At 40.4% G+C, this 19173-nt stretch overlaps 1 long non-coding RNA gene across 1 annotated transcript; it reads left to right on the forward strand.

Annotated features, from left to right (window-relative positions):
• The first annotated feature begins 370 nt into the window (after window positions 1-370).
• Window positions 371-2477, forward strand: LOC140707741 (uncharacterized). The gene is made up of 2 exons (XR_013545634.1): window positions 371-501; window positions 1538-2477. It is a non-coding gene; the product is annotated as an uncharacterized LOC140707741 (long non-coding RNA).
• The last annotated feature ends 16696 nt before the right edge of the window (window positions 2478-19173 follow it).

Consider the following 19173-nt stretch of genomic DNA (forward strand, 5'->3'; position numbering starts at 1 on the left):
CCTTCAACCAGTCCATTACAGCATCTACATACTGGTCCAGCATCTGACCATCTACCGTGATAAGAAGAAAAAGAGCTGGGTATCATCAGTATACTAACTCTCTAATGCAGCAGCTTCATATATATGTGAAATAAAATAGGTGATTCACAGAAATGTTTGACTGAAGAATAAGCCTCTTCCTGCTGACCAGTAGGGATCCTGAAAGTGTTTGTTGAAGGGGAATGACCTTTGAGTTATGACAGATCACACACAAAAGGTTCGGTCCTTCAGATTTCTGTTTCAAACTACCTAGCTGCACCACTGATTTTAGTTCTGGTATCTGAATCTTTAGCTTGCTGGACATCTCAGTGAGTTGGAGTATTTGGGAGTTCAATTCCCCACTGTTCTTTGTAGGAGAAGAGCCTGCCTGTGTGGTCTTGGGCAAGCTTCATGGTCCGAGAGCATGCCCAGAAGAAACGTTTCTGAATAGTCTACATCTAACAAACCTTGGAAAGAGTTGCTGTAAGTTGACATCAACTTGATAGCACATAATTATTTCTATTTTATCTGAATCTCTATCATTACTGCAAGGAACAAAGAATATTTTACATGGGTTTATATGTTAAAACTCCTAACAATATTGTAAACTGAGAAAAGCCCAGGGCAACTCAGTGAGCTTCATGAATGAACAGAGAATCCACATTTACGCCCATCCCAAAACAGCTGTAACGACCTATTCAAATGTGCCTTGGGATAATGTTTCTTTATGATGCACTTGATTTGCATGCAGATGTTCAATAAACTGGATGAATAAGGGAAAGCATCTAGTTACTTTCATGTTATGCCAGAAGCTCATTAGGGTTGAACTTTAAATGAAATAGTGATGTCATTGAATCTCAAACCTGCTCCATGCTTGAGCCACTGGTTGAAAGTCATTGGCTGAAAGTTCTCTTAAAGTACAGTGAACTCTTCTGAACCAGCCCATCAATTTCATTACTTTCTTGTTTTCCTATTAGTTTATACATTAATCCTCCCTTTTATTTTATTTTTTGCTGTTGCCTCATGACTAAGCAAGAATACAGATCTCTTTGGCTTGAGACACAAAATGCTACTCAGTCTTTAATATGCTAAAAACCATGCGGACAGGAGAAGTTGGCATGACTTTGTAAAGATGATAGGGCAGCCTCTTAGTTTGGAGGAGCCTCATAGTATAATGGCTGAACTGTAGTATTACAGTCAAAATTCTGATCACAGTCAGCCTTCAATTCCAGTGGATTCTGGCAGCCGGCTCATGATTCACTCAGCTTTACAAGGTTAGTAAAATAGGTACCCAGCTTGCTGGTGGGGGGGGGGGGCAATGTGTAGCCTGTATAATTAAATTGTAAACTGCCCAGCGAGTGCTTTAAGCACTATGGGACAGTATATAAGCAGCATACTCTGCTTTGCTTTGTTCATAATACAGCTCTGTCCTGGGTGTGCTGATCATGTGGAAAATATTGCATGTCAGAGGAAAGGGACTTAGACTGGCATTTTCACTCCCATGTTGTTGTTTTTTTAGGTAGAAGACCAAATGTGTGATGCCTTGCCTTCATACTGAAGCAGATTGAAATCCCAGAAGGAGGACCGTACTGTCTGCTTTCTCTGGCTGTGTACGTTGGACCTTAGTTAGAGCATGAGGGATTCTGGCTCTTGAGTGAAAACTCTGTGAGGAAGAAAGGAGAAAGCAAACACTTGTGGAGAGCTTTACCTCCAAGGAAGCCTCCCTATGCTGCCAGGTGCCTCAGGGAATTCTTTCTTCTTGCCAGGAGACTGGAAGAATTTGGCCAAATGACGTACTTGTTATTCAGCCCATTTGGAAGATGTGCGCGCCAGGGCTAACCGACTGAAACGATGGGTATATCTGCACATTAGCATGTGGTGTTTTGCATAGCTTTCTGCCATCCTGGATGCTCAGTTGAAGACTCTGGGAAAATTCGCCCCCTTTCTTTACAGATGAATGGTTCCGGTTAATAAACAATCTGATCTAGAGCTTGGAGAAGTTACTCCTTGGGATTACAATTCCTCAAGTCCTCCTCCCTGTATGAATAACTATTTGTTCCGTTGGCTAGTAAACAATGAATATCATAACACGAACCAGGAAGTTAAGGGAACCACACAGAACCCAACTATTTGGCAAAAGCAACTACGTATCATCTGCTCAGAAATAAAGCTTGTTCTCTTGGAGCATGACTGAACCTGTGAACATGTGTTTCCTCTAAAACTGCAGCAGGGGATCGTGGTGGGGTTGAGGACCATTCTTCAGATTTGCCAGCAGCTGGAGGCCCACAGTCCCAGAGCATCAGGTCTAGGAGGGAGGGCTGCGGCTAAAGAAACCATTTTGCATCTTTATTTTATTTTATTCATTTAAAAAAACCATTTAATACAGATGTTTTGTGCTGTAAAGGTTGCTACAATGGATACTTGTTAACTGAGAAATGAATTAAAGAGGGGGAAAAGTGTGTGTGGTTTTTTTTATTTGGAAAAGTCTCCTTGAGTCACCTAGTTACAAAGAATTACGCTAAAATTGATTTAAAACGAAATGGGAGTAATTTGCAGGGGTGCTGTCCCTCCTCAAAATTTAGTGAAACTCCTCCCATTTTGAGTATTTCCCCTCCCCCATCCTTTTTAATGCTTTTAAATTGGAAAGGAGTAGAAGTGTTTAAGGGATGTGGTAGCACTGTGGGTTAAACTTCATAAGCCTCTGTTCTGCAAGGTCAGAAGACCAGCCGTCATAAGATCAAATCCATGCGATGGAGTGAGCTCCTGTCATTTGTCCCAGCTCCTGTCAACCTAGCAGTTCAAAAGCATGTAAAAATGAGAGTAGATAAATAGGTACCACCTTGGTGGGAAGGTGTCTAGTCGTGCTGGCCATGTGACCATGGAAAACTGTCTATGGACAAATGCTGGCTCTACGGCTTCAAAACAAGGATGAGCACCTCGCCCTAGAGTTGGACACAACTGGACTAAATGTCAAGGGGAACCTTTGCCTAGAGGTGTTTGGTGTGCTAGTGATGTTGAGGGAATGCAAAATGGCACTGTGGTCCTGCATGCAGCCTGTGGATCACATGGTGCCCATATTTGCTCTAACGGGATTTCTCCTAACCTTTGTAGCACACAGATAATTTCTATGTATACTTACTCGAGAACTATGACTCTTTTAGAGCATCTGTGGGAGTCTGTCCTAGAGCGCACCTCTCAAATTTTTTTAAAAAATGCTTCTCAGGTTGAATGATTTCCCTTTTGGGTCAGAAAACAACAGCACAAAACCTAGTACCATGTGAGTGGAATTTCAGGAAGTCAGGCCTCCTTCACAAATGTATCCATCTTCTTTCTTTCATTTATTTATTATTCATGCAAAATATTTTTATCCCACCTTTGTCCTCGAAAGCCTCCAAGGTGGTATGCACAAGCATCTCCATCCAGTCTAATTGCGCAACAGTCCATTGAGTAAGTGGCTGGATTTTTCTCAGGCCTATATAAAGAAGCATTCAGTACCTGCCTGCACAAGCATTTATCCCATTGGTCTCAGTGTGGAGTAACCCCTGGCTTGCTCAATGGCAAACTGGAGAGAGCTCACAATGCTCCTCCAGTAGAGCTTTATGCTTGATTATGGTGTGACAGGATTCTGCCCCTTGTGTTTACAGAGCAATGTACAAAGTTAAAATACATTCTGTTACTACAGAAAGGCAGCCCAAAATATAAAAGATAAACTCAAACAAAATTTGGAGGGTAGGAGAAGGTTCCTAAAACTGTATTCTCAAAGACTTTCACAGCCGGGATCCAATGACTGTTGTAGGTTTTTCATGCTGTTTTCTGGAACATGGCCTAACAGCCTGAAAAACCTACAACAACCATCGTTCCTAAAACTATTTGTATGTGAAAGAATCATAATCCACCTTATGAAGGGCATCACTGAAACCTCTACCATTGTGTGGGAAAATGTTTCTGGAGTCTGGGCTGCTACGAATCTTCACCTTTGAGTGATTATTATCAATCTGATGCACTCAGATTTTGCAGCTTTGGTTACAAGATACACATTTTGTTGGGGAGTCAGCCAGGTAACTTGTAAATCTGGAAATAATGGTCTTGTGGTATGGAATGTAATGATACTGTAACGTGATGGTCTTCAGAGTAAATGGCTTAGATGTTTTATTGTGTCAAGTGCCTTGCATGTACTGTAAATATATAAATATAAGAGGTGCTCTTTAGGTGGTGCAGTGTCATAACCCATTTATTTCAGAAGGTGATACGCCAGCCCTATTGTATTGGGGACTCTCACACTGTGTTTGGTATACCTCTTGTTGAATGGGGCTCTGTATTTTTCCCCAAATCTTGTTCTTGGTGGTACCGCCTAATTTTGTGTAGTACTAAGGAGATGGCCATGATTCTCTCGCTAGTGGCTGTAAGTGCTGCTCTACCAGCACTTCTTTCTGTTAGCCTCATTGGTTATTTAGATTCACTGCTTTTGCTGCACAGCACCAAAATACAATGCCAGTAAATAATGCTATTATTAATACGGGTATACCAACTGAAATTGTACTAAATAATTCAAATCCCGGTGTTATCCAAATAACTAAAGGAAGTAAATATTATTTTTGAAAAACACTCAAGCCTTTCACAGACAAGGGAAGCACTGATCTGTCAGGCTTAATACTATGCACAGCACTTGACAGGTTTCTTACTAACCTGAGCCAACAAAAAGGAACTCCAGAAATTCCTGGTTACTTATTGAAAATGGAGATTATTCCATCCGGTTCTTATGGAACTTAATTTTAGAGGTTATTCGGCCTACAATCATGATGTAAATCTAATCTAAACAAGAGAGAGAGAGAGAGAGAGAGAGAGAGAGAAGCTAAAGTATTAGGAAATACATACTTGCTTGATTAAAGCCACAATATTTACTATTAAAATCTTACATTGGATATTTTTGATGACTTTGTAGAAATGCTATTGCAGTATTATATTTAACATTTTCATCACTTTTGCTTGCTGACCTGCTCTTTCTGCTCTTTCTAACGTATAAACAAGAAACATATGAAGGGTGGGAATCACCAAAGAAATTACCTTAAGTCTAACTTTATTAACACGAGTGGGGTCAAGGGCAAGAGAAGGGGGTAAAAACAACAGTTCTTCCTTGGTGGTCTAGAAAGATTATTCGTTTCTTACAGCTTCAAATGTGAAATGTCAGAGGAGGGGAATCTCAGAATTGACCAGTGATGGACTAAGGGAAGAACAGGATGTCATGCAGGCAGACATAGAAGCCAGCATCTTTTTCTTGAGTTAATTAATTAATAGAGAACCCAAGAAGAGGGGGTGATCCTAGAACTTTTTCCTTCCACAAGTGGCACAACACAGCCCTTAGAAGGAAAACCTGGATTCCATCTTTTTCTTTCTGTAGTAAGTGGACAAACATGCCATGTCTCTTACTACAGTCTTCAGCTCACCTCAGTCCAACATGGAAGCTTCATCTTCTCCCCAGTTTAAGGTGACCAGATGAAAACGAGGAGAAGTTTCATGTGCATTTCATAATTTCTTGGAAGTGGAAATTTCAGCTGCGACGTTTGCCCCTCGTGGCCCCTGTTTGTCTTCCAAACACAGAGAGCTCACAAAGGCAAACTAAAAAAAAACCAAAAACCACCTTTTCACACACTGCCACCAGTTGATTACTAAATCAACATGCTTTACTTAGGAAAGACGAAGGTCCATTCCTCACTGTCTTTTGAATAAAACAGGTTTATTGATTACAGATGTTTCTATAATAATTCATAAGTATCTTCTTCAGGTTCATCAAGCATCAATAACAATCTTCTATATTATCTTACAGGTTACTATTCCCTCCTCAAACTAATCACTCCTCAGATTCCCAAAGTGTCTGTCTCTGACTGAACTCCACTCCCCCTTCTCCTCTTAGGCTCTGCCTTTTTAACATCTCTGGTGGCCCCAACTCTCAACCACATCAGCATAGAAAATGAATAATGTGTAACCTATTCAGCATAATAAGGGTGAACGGCACATCAGCCAAGGCTGCTTTTAATGCAAATTTCACCTGCTCAAATTTTCTTCTCCACACAACTATTAAAAGTACAGGGACCTTGTCCTCTTATTTCACCTGGTTGTCCTATCCCAGCTAGCCAGAGGCAGGTTCAATTTTTTAGGCTTGTTGACACCACAAGGAAATTCAGATTTTGTAGTTGATCATAATTTATAATCTTCTGAACAAGGAGTACAAGGAGTGTAGCCCAAAATTCCCCCAGATGATTTCAGTGTGCATTCTAGGTACATCCTGAGTAGTTAGTTCTTCAACCTTCCAGGTTAGCAAGGCTCAGTTGTGACCACCAGTGAATAGGGCAAGAGAAAGGCTCAGAGAATGACTTCTATTGTACCCATCAGCCTAGATCTTCCAAGCTCAGATCTTGGAAGTAGCTAAAAATAATCCATTACTTGTAATTGATTCATTTTCCCAGTGATGAAGGTGTTACAACTGTAAATTAACAAGGAATAACTAGTTCATAGTTTGTACATAACTGTATCCTTTTACTTCCTTTGATAGTTTTGTGGCTTCACGGAATGGTAGAGAAAGGAATACTGCATACATCAGTGTTATGTCTGTCCACTTCTTTTGGCTCATTCTCTGGTGCAGTTGCCAAGGCAATGATGAGGTAAACAGGAAGAAACTGTGCTAGACTGGAGGCCAAAGTCTTATATCGTTCAGGTATTTCTAAGGCTATTAATACATAAACAAATGCCACAGAATTTGCTTTGGTTATAAAACAGATGAATTCAATTTTTTAAAAAACGGATCACATTCAAATCAGGCCAGCCCTCTTTGTTCCCAACATGTAGTGTTTTCTCTGCTGCTGGGGGCTTCTACTTTTTTCATGGTCAAAGAATTCAAATGGATTTTGCCCCATGTGATCAATGTTTTCATTCTGCTAAAAGGATGAGAGGGTGGATTCTGTCTGTAGTTTGAGTAGTGGTGACATAGGCAATTGGGACATGATATTTAAGGACTGCAGGAACACTCAGCCCAGAGATCTGCCCCTGAGTGTCCCTTATGCATGTATGCTTGTTTATTTGTTTATTTATTTAAATCAGTTTGGCAATGAGTTATTGCATTAGTTTGGTGCTAGATCACGTGTAGGGAAAATGTGAAACATAAAAGGATTGGCAGAGCCAAGAACAAAGGAAGGAAGGAAGGAAGGAAGGAAGGAAGGAAGGAAGGAAGGAAGGAAGGAAGGAAGGAAGGAAGGAAGGAAGGAAGGAAGGAAGGAAGGAAGGAAGGAAGGAAGGAAGGAAGGAAGGAAGGAGGCTGTGGGCTGAAATGTGGATTGCACAATGAGACGTCAGTGTGGACACCGTCTCCAAATGAATCCATAGCCCCTGCCTGTGTGATCATTCAAACCAAATGGAAGCAGAAGAAAGACTGCAAATCAAACCACAGCAAAGCCAAATCACTCAAATCACTGGGCTTGTCACAACCTAAGATGCTAAAAGTGTCTATTTTGTCTAGAGAAATGGAGAAAGAATTACTTTTTAAATATTGGGACCATGACAACTCTTTTTCTAAAAGTAACTTTGCAAACTCTGTCCCCACTTTCTGATGTTACTGCCATTACAGCCCTTTTGTAGCCCTGATGTATTTTGTTAAGGGAAGAAAAAAGCCCAGATACTTCCATATGAACAGGGCTGGCCGGTATGTAACTGCAAAGTCAATAAATGCAGAAAATGCACCCAAAAATGAGACAGGATGATTTTACTGAGCAACAAGAGGAATTCTTCCAAGTTCACTCTCCCCTTCTTTCAGTGATTGATACCAAATGGTCCTGATAAGGATCACAATGTAATTAAATCAGCACCTAATTTATTTCTCAAACATGGTTTGGTTCTCATCAAGCCTTTGCTGTGTCAGCCTGTAGGTAAGCAACACATTTATTCTATTTATTTTTAATTGTGGTCCACTCTGTCCCAAGGGCTCTGATAAGAGTGATTAAACATAGTCAAGATGGACCCATACTTCCACAAAGCATTTACTCATCAGGAATAAGGCCATCCATTTCCAAAACCTTCACATGAGAATGGAGTTTAATGCAATGAAAAGGCCACACAGAGCAAACAAAGTAGCAACAACTATAATAAGGAAGGCTTACGGATAATAGAGCACGCAACAGGCTGCTGAATTAACTGGAAATTGCAAGCACAGTGCCCAACAGTGGACTTCCCCCTGTGACAAAGCAGGAGGACCAATATGTGATGCTCCTTTCCCTCACATCACATAGCCCTGAAGACAACAAAAAGGAACCAAATGAACCATGGCTTTGGGTGGTTGACAGCAGTCGTGCACTGGAGTTGATGAAGAGGCATCCAAACTCACAGCTGGCTCTGGGTCATGCTGAGTCCTGTCCAGACTGATATGCATCTGTATTGAGCCTCGTGGCACAGTGGTTAAACTGCTGTACTGCAGCCAAAACTGTGCTCACGACCTGGGGTTCAATCCCAGGTAGCCGGCTCAAGGTTGACTCAGCCTTCTATCCTTGCGAGGTCAGTAAAATGAGTACCCAGCCTGCTGGGGGGGGGGGCAATGTGTAGCGTGCATAATTAACTTGTAAACCACCCAGAGAGTCCTTGAAGCACTATGGGGCAGTATATAAGCAGCACACTTTGCTTTGTATGGCTTCTGGAGCCGCAAGTGGCATATTGTCCACTTGCAGCTGAACCTCAACACATGTTAAAGCAACAACAACAAAAGGGTCTGATAATTCATATGACCATCTGGTACCTGAGACAGTGCAGAAATCCTGTGGTCATTGTCATGGTGGCAGAATAGTATATACTGCCCGAGTTGTAGTTTCCAAAATTTTGGGACAGCACCATGACCAGGGCTTCAGACTCCACCTGAAAAACTTTACTTGGCCTGATTCCCTTGGTTGATTCTTAGTGCCGTGTGTGTGCAGTAAAAAGGAGTTGTTAGTTACTTGTTCAATTCTTGCTCAACATTTCTATTTATGTGTGCATACACAATCACACACTTAAAATTATGCCATCTGCAACTACTGGGAGCAGGAATCCATCGGGAGGGAAAGGAGAAGCTGCCATCCAGAAATTAGCCCCCTCTGTTTTTTTTTCCTTTCAAAGATTGCAAAATGAGCCGGCGGCAGCTGCTGCCAGGGCTTTCCTACTATGCCCTCTCCCCAGTGCTCTGACCCCAGTCCCTTCTCCTTCTAGATTCAGCAATTTGTTATTATTTACTGGGATATAATCTCAAAAATGATAGAATTATTTCAATACAAATCCAAGGCAGACCTTTCAACATGACAGTAATCCAAGTTTATGCACCAGCCACTCATGCTGAAGAGGCTGAAATTGAACAATTTTATGAAGATTTACAACACCTTTTAGATCTGACACCAAAGAAAGATGTTCTTCTCATTCTAGGGGACTGGAATGCTAAAGTAGGGAGTCAAAAGATAAAAGGAACAACAGGTAAGTTTGGCCTTGGAATTCAAAACGAATCAGGGCAAAGGTTAGTAGGGTTTTGTCAAGAGAACAAGCTGGTCATCACAAACACTCTTTTCCAACAACACAAGAAGTGATTCTACACATGGACATCACCAGATGGGCAATACCGAAATCAGATTGATTATGTTCTCTGCAGCGGAAGATGGAGAAGCTCTATACAGTCAGCAAAAACAAGACCTGGAGCTGATTGTGGCTCTGATCATCAGCTTCTCATAGCAAAATTCAAGCTTAAACTGAAGAAAGGAGGAAAAACCAGTCAGTTATAATTTAAACCAAATCCCTTATGAATACACAATAGAAGCAAAGAACAGATTTAAGGAACTAGATTTGATGGACAGAGTGCTTGAAGAACTATGGATGGAGGCTCGTAACATTGTACAGGAGGCAGTAACAAAAACCATCCCAAAGAAAGGAAATGCAAGAAAGCAAAGTGGCTCTCCAACGTGGCCTTACAAATAGCAGAGAAGAGAAGGGAAACAAAATGCAAGGGAGAAATGGAAAGTTACAGAAAACTGAATGCAGACTTCCAAAGAATAGCAAGGAGAGACAAGAGGGCTTTCTTAAATAAACAGTGCAAAGAAATATAGAATAATAATAGAAAGGGAAAAACCAGAGATCTGCTCAAGAAAATTGGAGATATTAAAGGAAAATGATAAAGGACAAAAATGGGAGGGACCTAACAGAAGCAGAAGACATCAAGAAGAGGTGGCAAGAATACACAAAGGAATTATACCAGAAAGATCTGGATGTCCCGGATTCAGCAATACGACACTGTAAAGCACACACAAGAGGACTTGGGTGAAGGAGAAGGAGAAAAGCAAATTTTTCCAAACAGACTGATGATTGACTTGCAAGATGGTTCCTCTTCTAGTTTTTAGTTGATACCCTGTGTGCAGACAAGGACTAAGGTGCAGAAAGCCAAACAATGTCCAAGCCATCCTAAGCAGGCAAGCAGGTAAATAAGTGGGAGAGCCAGCTCTCACTGCCTTGGATGGAACATGATGTGGAACAAGACTCTTCCTCATCCAAAGAGGAATGTGGCTAAATATTTTTGGATATAACATAGATCTTGATGGTTGGACTAAGATGTGGAAAGAAAGTTATAAGATGATTAAACCAGTACATCTTAGAGAAAATATCCTCAAAATATTTTATAGATGGCATTATACACCTGTAAGACTGGCAAAAATGTCAGAGGGTAACAGCAATATGTTTTGGAAGTGTAAAAGAAATGCAGGAACTTAAAGCCAGGTTGTACAAGGCCTTCCACTGCCTCTCAGTCTGCTTGTGAAGATGCTTTTGCAACCATAGCATCATGCAGTGGGAAATATTGATAAAAAAAGCATCTCAAGAAAGCCTGTTTTCGTTCTTAATATCTGTCATTACTAATCAGCTAATATTTTATTTATTTATTTATTTATTTATTTATTTATTTATTTATTTATTTATTTATTTATTTATTTATTTATTTATTTATTTATTTATTTATTTATTTATTTATTTATTTATTTATATGCCGCCCATCTAGACATAGTCTACTCTGGGCGGCTAATATTCAATAGGGCTCAATGAGTTGCTGTTATCTTTTGCTGTGTGGACAAAATCCTTTCAGCAGTCACACAGCCAAGGCATTCTATCTGAGAGATACCATCTACAGCTTGGAAAAGTTACCTTTCTGGACTACAACTCCCAGAATTTCCCAGCCAGCATAGCTAGTTGGAAGTCTCTGCAGCAACTATTCAGCCTGGGGGTATGTTTCATTGCATCCTGTGGGTATCTAAGAATTACAAAGCATGACTGTTCACCAGCTAGGTTTTGGAGCCAACTGGGCTTCTCTGGAAATGCGTTTTACAGGTGATCAAAGCTGTTGCTGCTGCCTCAGGATCCAGGGCTTCCTCTATCCCCTCCTAGAATGTGAGCACTCACAACAGGCACACTTGCGAGGACTCCTCACAGCATCAAGTTCCAAGGCTGGAGAAATGCAAAGCAGTTCCAGACATCTTAGCAATATACACTTTCTGCTGGGCCCTGGTTATGTTTATAGAAAGAATTATGTTGTGCTGTTTCAGAGGACTGGGGAAGAAATGGTCTTGTAAAGCAGCCAAGTTATCCTGATATGGTGCATTGCCAAGTTCTGCTGGTGCAAAGACACCCTGGACAAGAGTGTCTGCCCTACAGATGCTGAATAATACTCCATGCTTCTTTTCTCACATCATTATACCATTTGCTGACAAATAAAATTTCAGGGTAACTGTATTGTTTTGAGGTTTTCTGGGGTACGCTTCAGTAAATTCTTCACTGTGCTCTCAGCTTGCCATACTGTATTCCACACAGTATACATACAGATCTGGGGCACTTTGTAGTTGGGAAAAACCTTTTTTTCCCTACTGCAATTCCCAGAATACTCTAGCCAGCATAACAACTAAATCAATCAATCAATCAATCAATCGATCGATCGATCGATCGATCGATCAATGAAAACCAGGCATGAAAAAATGAAAACCAGGCATGCAAAAACAATTTATCTAAGCCCTGTTTTTAAATGATTTCCACAAGGCCTCTTCATATGGATAGTGATGAGTCTGAACAGGGGAGCCTCCATGATGTGTGGGGTGCCCAGGCCAATTGGGGAGCTGTCACACATTGTAGACAGTCTCTGTGATGGAGTTGAAGAAGTGTGGTATATGTAGTCAGATAAATGTAAAATGGAGTCAGACAGGTTCTGTATGAAGATGATTTGAGAGACTTTGGAATGTGTTTTTCTATGTGGTGTGAGAGTGTTTTTCTGAAGACTGTTACAGCATGATTTGTGATAAGCTAAAGATTAGACAAAGAGGTCCGTGAAAAAACTCAACATTCTAAGCTAATTGGAGAAGATAAAACACACTGGGATCTTCATGGAAATTGAGGGTGGAGGAAGTTGTTACATCCCTTTGAGGCTAATTGTTTAACAGCCATGAAATGTCAAGAAGGGAGGAGTTAGAGAATGTAGAAAAGATGGAAGGAGAAGTGTGTTTCAGCTAAGCTACAAGCTAACTGATTTTTGAAGGCTCTAAGAGATGATGATTCTTTCTGGAATGTGTTATGTAGTTGGATGGCAGTTAGCCCACCTTAGTAATGTTTCTTATTTTAATGGGGATTGGTTATTTTATTTAATTGTAATAATCTTTGAGTATGTTCTTTATGCTAAAGCTTGAGCAATATAAGCATATTCTATGAAACTCTTATTTTTCTAATAAAATAATTATAAAAATTCTTACAAAGGACTGGTCTCTTGAACAACAGGTTCTGGCTAAATCCAGGAGAGTGGAGAGGGCCACAAACTAGGTATCATTAAGAGTCCTATCTAACTGAGGTGTTGTGAATTCTAAGGAATTACAAAGCCCATGTTTCAGTGTTTGCAGAGTGACGCTTGAACTAAAGTACTTGTTTAAGGTTAGACTTGTTCAAGGTACTTACGCTACGCACTGCTGAGGTCTTAGGACTTGCCTCAGTACAAAGGTGGTAGGTAAGTGGCCTGTGGAACTCTATGACCGAGTGCTATGCACTCCTTAGGGAGGTTTGTGCACCAGACTCCTTTTCAAACTTATCACTCTCCCTACATCAGAAACAGAGTGGGAAGTTCTAGTCTACTCCATTTTATCCGTAGTGACTTGAAATTGAGGAAGACCGAGTAATTTCTCTCAAATAAGTCCCAAATACTATAAATCTTCAGGTATTATCAATTCTACAGTGTAATAAGCTGCAGAATGTTCCAGTGTTGAAAATTTACAGGTGGCTGTATGACAAGAAGTCCAATATCTTTTGGGATACCAGAGAGTTCCCTTCCCCAATACCAGGAAAAATTTAACATTTGCCTTGGTCTATTGCACTTGCTCAGTTAGTGAATGTAAGTTTGTTATGTACTATATTTTGTGTGATCTAATTTATGCTGGCAAGTTACTGTTTTATGAGACACGGAAATATCTGCAGAAAACGTCCAACTTTCCATGCTGTATGAAGGATTTATGTAGTCCAAAAAAGTAACTTTTTAAGCTCTGCATGCCTTTTCACACTTGCATACCGCTATTGTTTCCTGAAGGCCTTGCTATTTTCCTAAAAGGAAGCAGGACTGTGCCAAATCCCTGCATTATATAAACAGTGGCTCAGCAGAAAGCCTACCCCTTATCAGTGTCTTCATTGACAGATTAGTAAAGGAAAATGGACAGAACTCAAGCATTAGGAGGAAAAGAGTTAGTGCCTGAGTAAGCTGTGCTTGTTATTTCCTAATATGGGCCACTTCAGATTACTTTCCCCCCCCCTTCTCTCTCTCTCATTTTATTTTGCTAAGTACAGAACCAAAAAGATGTGAAATGCACTAGTAGAAGTGTAAAGTGAGAGTGCAATAAACAAGCATTAGCAAGTGTCATGTGTATATATACAGGGTCTGTATATGCCAAGAATGCAGTAGATACAGCCTGCACTGTAAAACCTGCATTGAGCTGGCAGGTTTGGACTACTGGACCACCAAAACCTTTTTCAGCTCTGTGATTTTTTTGTTTAGTACCTTCATGCCAAAATATCTATGCTTCCCTGCCCCCTTGAAATCTTCCTGAGTTTCCAGTTCATGTAGTTGGCATTACTCACAGAGCATTCATACACTGCTTTGTTTGTTCAGTCCTTACGTTATACTGAATTGTTTGAGTGCAAGATGCAAGAGGATGCAAAGGAAAGGCTGGAAGTTAAGGGAACTTATACCATCATGACACCAGCCCTGAAAAAAATGAACTTGCTCTGGCTTCCCTAATGTGAGCTATGGGACTGCTTGGGTGCCGGGTGGGTGGAGTGGAGGAGAACAGGTGACCCTTTTAAAAAGAAAGTTGTGAAGAAGTCTAATGTCTGGCAGAAATCCACTTACAAAGCATGGAAAAATAAAATGAGGAATGGAAGTTCATTTATTGACTAGCAATGTTTTAAGTTATGAACTGAACGTTAAAGCCAACTAAACCAAGACATTTGCTTTTAATCAGATTAGGCATTCCTTCTGCACGTATTTCTTTGCAATACTGTAATTTCTTCCTCCCATACCCACCCAAGGCCAACACAATGTATCTTTGCTTCTGTCTGTGAGGAGGGTCACAGGAGGAAATAAAAACTGATGCACTATCTTAGCTAAGATCTCACTGTTTACCTTGTTTTACAGCTGGATTGAATGAAGTGGAAGGACATTCCACATGCAGTATTTGTAACCAGAAAATACTATCAGCTTTAGTATGTGTTTTTTTGACACAAACAATCTCTGCTATTTCTCTCTCTCTCTCTCTCTCTCTTTCTCTCTCTCTCTCTCTCACACACACACACACACACACACACACAGAGAGAGAGAGAGAGAGAGAGAGAGAGAGAGAGAGAGAGAGAGAGAGAGAGAGAGAGCATCACCATCACCACCAACACCACACCAGACACTGGAAACTGTTGCACTGCTGAAATTTACAGTTCTTGAATTCTAATTTGAGGCCAGAAAAAGGCATTCAAGATTGCTCACAACTGGAGAAGGAGATTTTTTAACTCATGTGAGCATTTGAGTGTCACAGCACAAGCTTATTTCACTTAAGGGATTACCCAGACTAGTTTGCCTTGTTTGGTGATTGATCTTTAGGACCCAAGTATGGGATTCCTTTGATTTCACAAATACAGAAAGACTTCCTTAGTCACCACTCTGCAGCATTAACTTGCTTTCAGCTCTACTTGTGGGTTGTTTCTAATATCTATTTCCGCTGTGAGAGCTTTCAAACAGGCTTATCCTGTAGGGATTGTATCAACAAAGACATTCAAATTCTAAGGTCAAAAATCTTCCCCTTCTTTTAGTCCCCTCAGCAACCTTTCTGTCACCCAAATAAGTACAGTGGTGATTTTCACTGTTTGTTGTCCTGGGGAATGCTGAGATTTTCTGAGACCTAATCAATGGAAAGCTAAGAAACGGGTACAAGCTTTGTTGAAAAACTGTGACCAGTATCCCCCAACATGCCAACATTTGGTGTCTGTGCTTTTAGCACATTCTTGGGGGGCAGGAACAGATAAGATGCTAGCTTTGCAATTAGAAGCAACAAAAGTACTATGCCTCAAAAATGCGTATCTTTAATAAACTGTCCTATCTGTTCAATTAACTTGATTAATCACTGAATAAAAACAAGATGATCTGCAACTTGCAGAACTGCAAAAATCTCTGGTCCTTTAAATTCTATTCCTGCATTAATGATGGTCTTATAGGCCCTTCCCAACTTCACTATTCTATCATACTATGAAGGTGATGTCTTGACTGTTTCTGCCCTCAGTTTGTTCATGTAGAGTTAGACTGAGGCTCAATGAGCCTTTTAAATCTTCTGCATGAATTATATGTTAAAATGTGGTCTGGAATATTTTGCAGTTTGGAGTAGTACTGTGAAATGGTGGGTGACTACTTGTACATCATCTCCTTGGAGCTCCTTTGATCACCTCCAAAGGAAAAAGGGAAAGCATCTCGAAAAAAGCAAAGACAAGAGAGAGGAAGAATGGTCACAACTACACTCTTGGCAAAAACCAGGTGGAAAGTAGTGCAGCTTTTGTTGCTTCACATGATGTAAGCCCATTGCACTTTGAAGAGGCACAAATGTACCACTTCACAGTAGGGCTCCCTCTGAGGTGAGCCAGGTGAGAGAGCTTGTCTGGCCAATGGCACATACCCTGTCCAACTTTTGTAAGATTACATTGGCAGGCAAAGTGGTCCTCTATCCAACTAGGTTTGTATCCATTTACTTTCAATAATGCAATAACATCAAGTAATTCCAGACAATTCACTAGGCTGAGCCAGTTGAATTTGACCCAATATGTATCTTAGTAGCTATTGAAACTGTGGTGGATTTATTCTAACTCTGTCTTTAAAAGGGGGGGGAGAGGGGGGAAGGAAGGTTCTATATTATTTTCTTTTACATAGCCTCGCTCTAGTGACAAATGAAATCTTCCTGCAGTATCAGTGGAGACATTACTGGCATTTATAAAAGATTAATTTACTATCTTATTTATTAAGAAATAGCAAGACTTGCAAACAAAGGACAGAGTGGGTCTCAAAGGACAGAAGCATACTGAGCTTTCATTACTACCTGCTGCTCATTCCAGTTTAATAAGGATATACTTTTTCTATCATTTCTTTTGGAAGCCTTCAGCAAAAAATTGATATTCAGAAATGAAACATATTTGGGGCCCTAAGCAATAAAGACAGTTCTAATCCCCATAATTCCTATTGAGATACAAGTTGGAGGCTGTGGCCAAGACATTCCAGGCAACAGGAGAGGCCAGTGCCATGCGTTAATTGGATATTATTGTATATTGTAGCATTGCCGCCTCGGGAGACTCATATAAAACAAATACAAATATAAAGTTGGTTAACAAAAATAATCATTTACCTCATGAGACTTGAGCTAAAGCTCTGGCTTTCAGAGATATGAGAGTATAGTGGTCTCCTTTGTCTCGTTTTGAGTTCCCCACAACATACACATATGCACCAGATTATTATGTTCACAGAACTCTGGACTTCCTGAGACTTTGGAAAGGTTGAAATGGTGTGCCACACAAGGGTTGGGATGGGTGCTACATGATTGTATGTGGACAAACCCTATAGGGTGCTTGCTGATATTCCTGCCCGGCTTCAGCACACATATATATATTATGGGACAGCACTCAGAAAATCTGGAAGAACTCCAGAAGGTATTTACACAACTGGTATTATTCTATCTTCACCCAAGCTGTGCACAAGACCATGAAAAGGAAGGGGGAGTGCTATATCTGAGCTATCAAAAAACAAGACTGAATGGACATATTGAGAAGTCTGTCTAAATGAGTTGTGATCCTTTTACAAATGCCAGAGCTGCTGCTGTCTGTTGGCATTAAATATATATATATTAGCAAGCCGGCAGGCAAGTGATGTGATGCTTCATCTCCTCCCACGATTCTCTGCAGAGAGACTTTGCATTTCTTCAAAATATGGTTTGCATAGGAGATTTTTTCAGCCACCGGCATCCTTCTTATACACAGGTTTATGTGACCTATGAACTGGTCGGACATGTCTCCTTCACACGTAGCTCATAGAATCTGCAAATTCCAAAATACCTATTTACGAACATGTACATTATTGTACACTACGAGTATGCACACAAATAAGTAAGCATTATCTATATATTTAAATCAATAAGTCATAATAAAAGGCATCCAAATCCTAACACAATTCTAAATACAAGCCAAGGACAATATGGAACACAGAGTATAATAAACTAATATCTATAACATAAATCACAAGAAGCAATGTAAAATCATCAGAATTTTTAAAAAGAAAGCATGTTCAAGATAGAATAATAATAATAATTGTGTGTCGTCAAGTTGATTGCAACCCTTTCTAAGGTCTTCTAGGTAAATAATACAAATAAATGATTTACCATTCCCTTCTTCTGAGGGTGTCCTGGGATTGTGTAGCTTGCCCAAGGCCACAAAGGCTGGCTCTTCCTCTAGGAGGCACAGTGCGGAACTGAACTCTCAACCACAAGCTCCACAGCCAGATATTTAAACCATTGAGCTAACTAGCTAGTTATCAAGCTATATCCACCCTTTATTTATCTACTGCTAGCATCTTAAAAGATGACACTGTTAAAGTGCTACATTCAATATGCCAGCAAGTTTGGAAAACTCAACAGTGGCCAGAGGATTGGAAAAGATCAGTCTACATCCCAGTCCCAAAGAAGGGCAGTGCCAAAGAATGCTCCAACTACCATACAATTGCATTCATTTCACATGCTAGCATGATTATACTCAAAATCCTGCAAGGTAGGCTTCAGCAGTATGTGGACCGAGAACTCCCAGAAGTACCAGGTGGATTTTGAAGGGGCAGAGGAACTAAAGAACAAATTGCTAACATGCGCTGGATTATGGAGAAAGCTAGAGAGTTCCAGAAAAACATTCTGCTTCATTGACTACACAAAAGTCTTTGATTGTGTGGACCACAGAACACTATGGCAAGTTCTGCAGGAAGTGGGAGTGCCTGACCACCTTATCTACCTCCTGAGAAATCTTTACATGGGACAGGAAGCAATAGTTAGAACTGGATATGGAATGACTGATTGATTCAAAACTGGGAAAGGAAATACGACAGGGATATATATTGTCCCCTGGCTTATTTAACATATGCAGAATACATCATGTGAAAGGCTGGACTGGAGGAATCCCAAACCAGAATTAAGATTGCTGGAAGAAATATCAACAACCTCCGATATGCAGATGATACCACTCAGATGGCATAAAGTGAGGAGGAATTAAAGAACCTCTTAATAAGAGTGAAAGAGGAGAGCACAAAAAATGGTCTGAAGCTCAACATCAAAAAAACAAAGATCATGGCCACTGGTGCCATCACGTCCTGGGAAATAAAAGGAGAAGATATGGAGGCACTGACAGATTTTACTTTCTTGGGTTCCACGATCACTGCAGATGGAGACAGCAGCCACAAATTTAAAAGACACCTGCTTCTTGGGAGGAAAGTGATGACAAACCTCGACAGCATCTTAAAAATCAGAGACATCACCTTGCCAACAAAAGTACGCATAGTCAAAGCTATGGTTTTTTTCTGTCATGATGTTT

The sequence above is a fragment of the Pogona vitticeps genome, chromosome 5 (genome assembly GCF_051106095.1).
Source record: "Pogona vitticeps strain Pit_001003342236 chromosome 5, PviZW2.1, whole genome shotgun sequence".
NCBI lineage: Eukaryota > Metazoa > Chordata > Lepidosauria > Squamata > Agamidae > Pogona > Pogona vitticeps.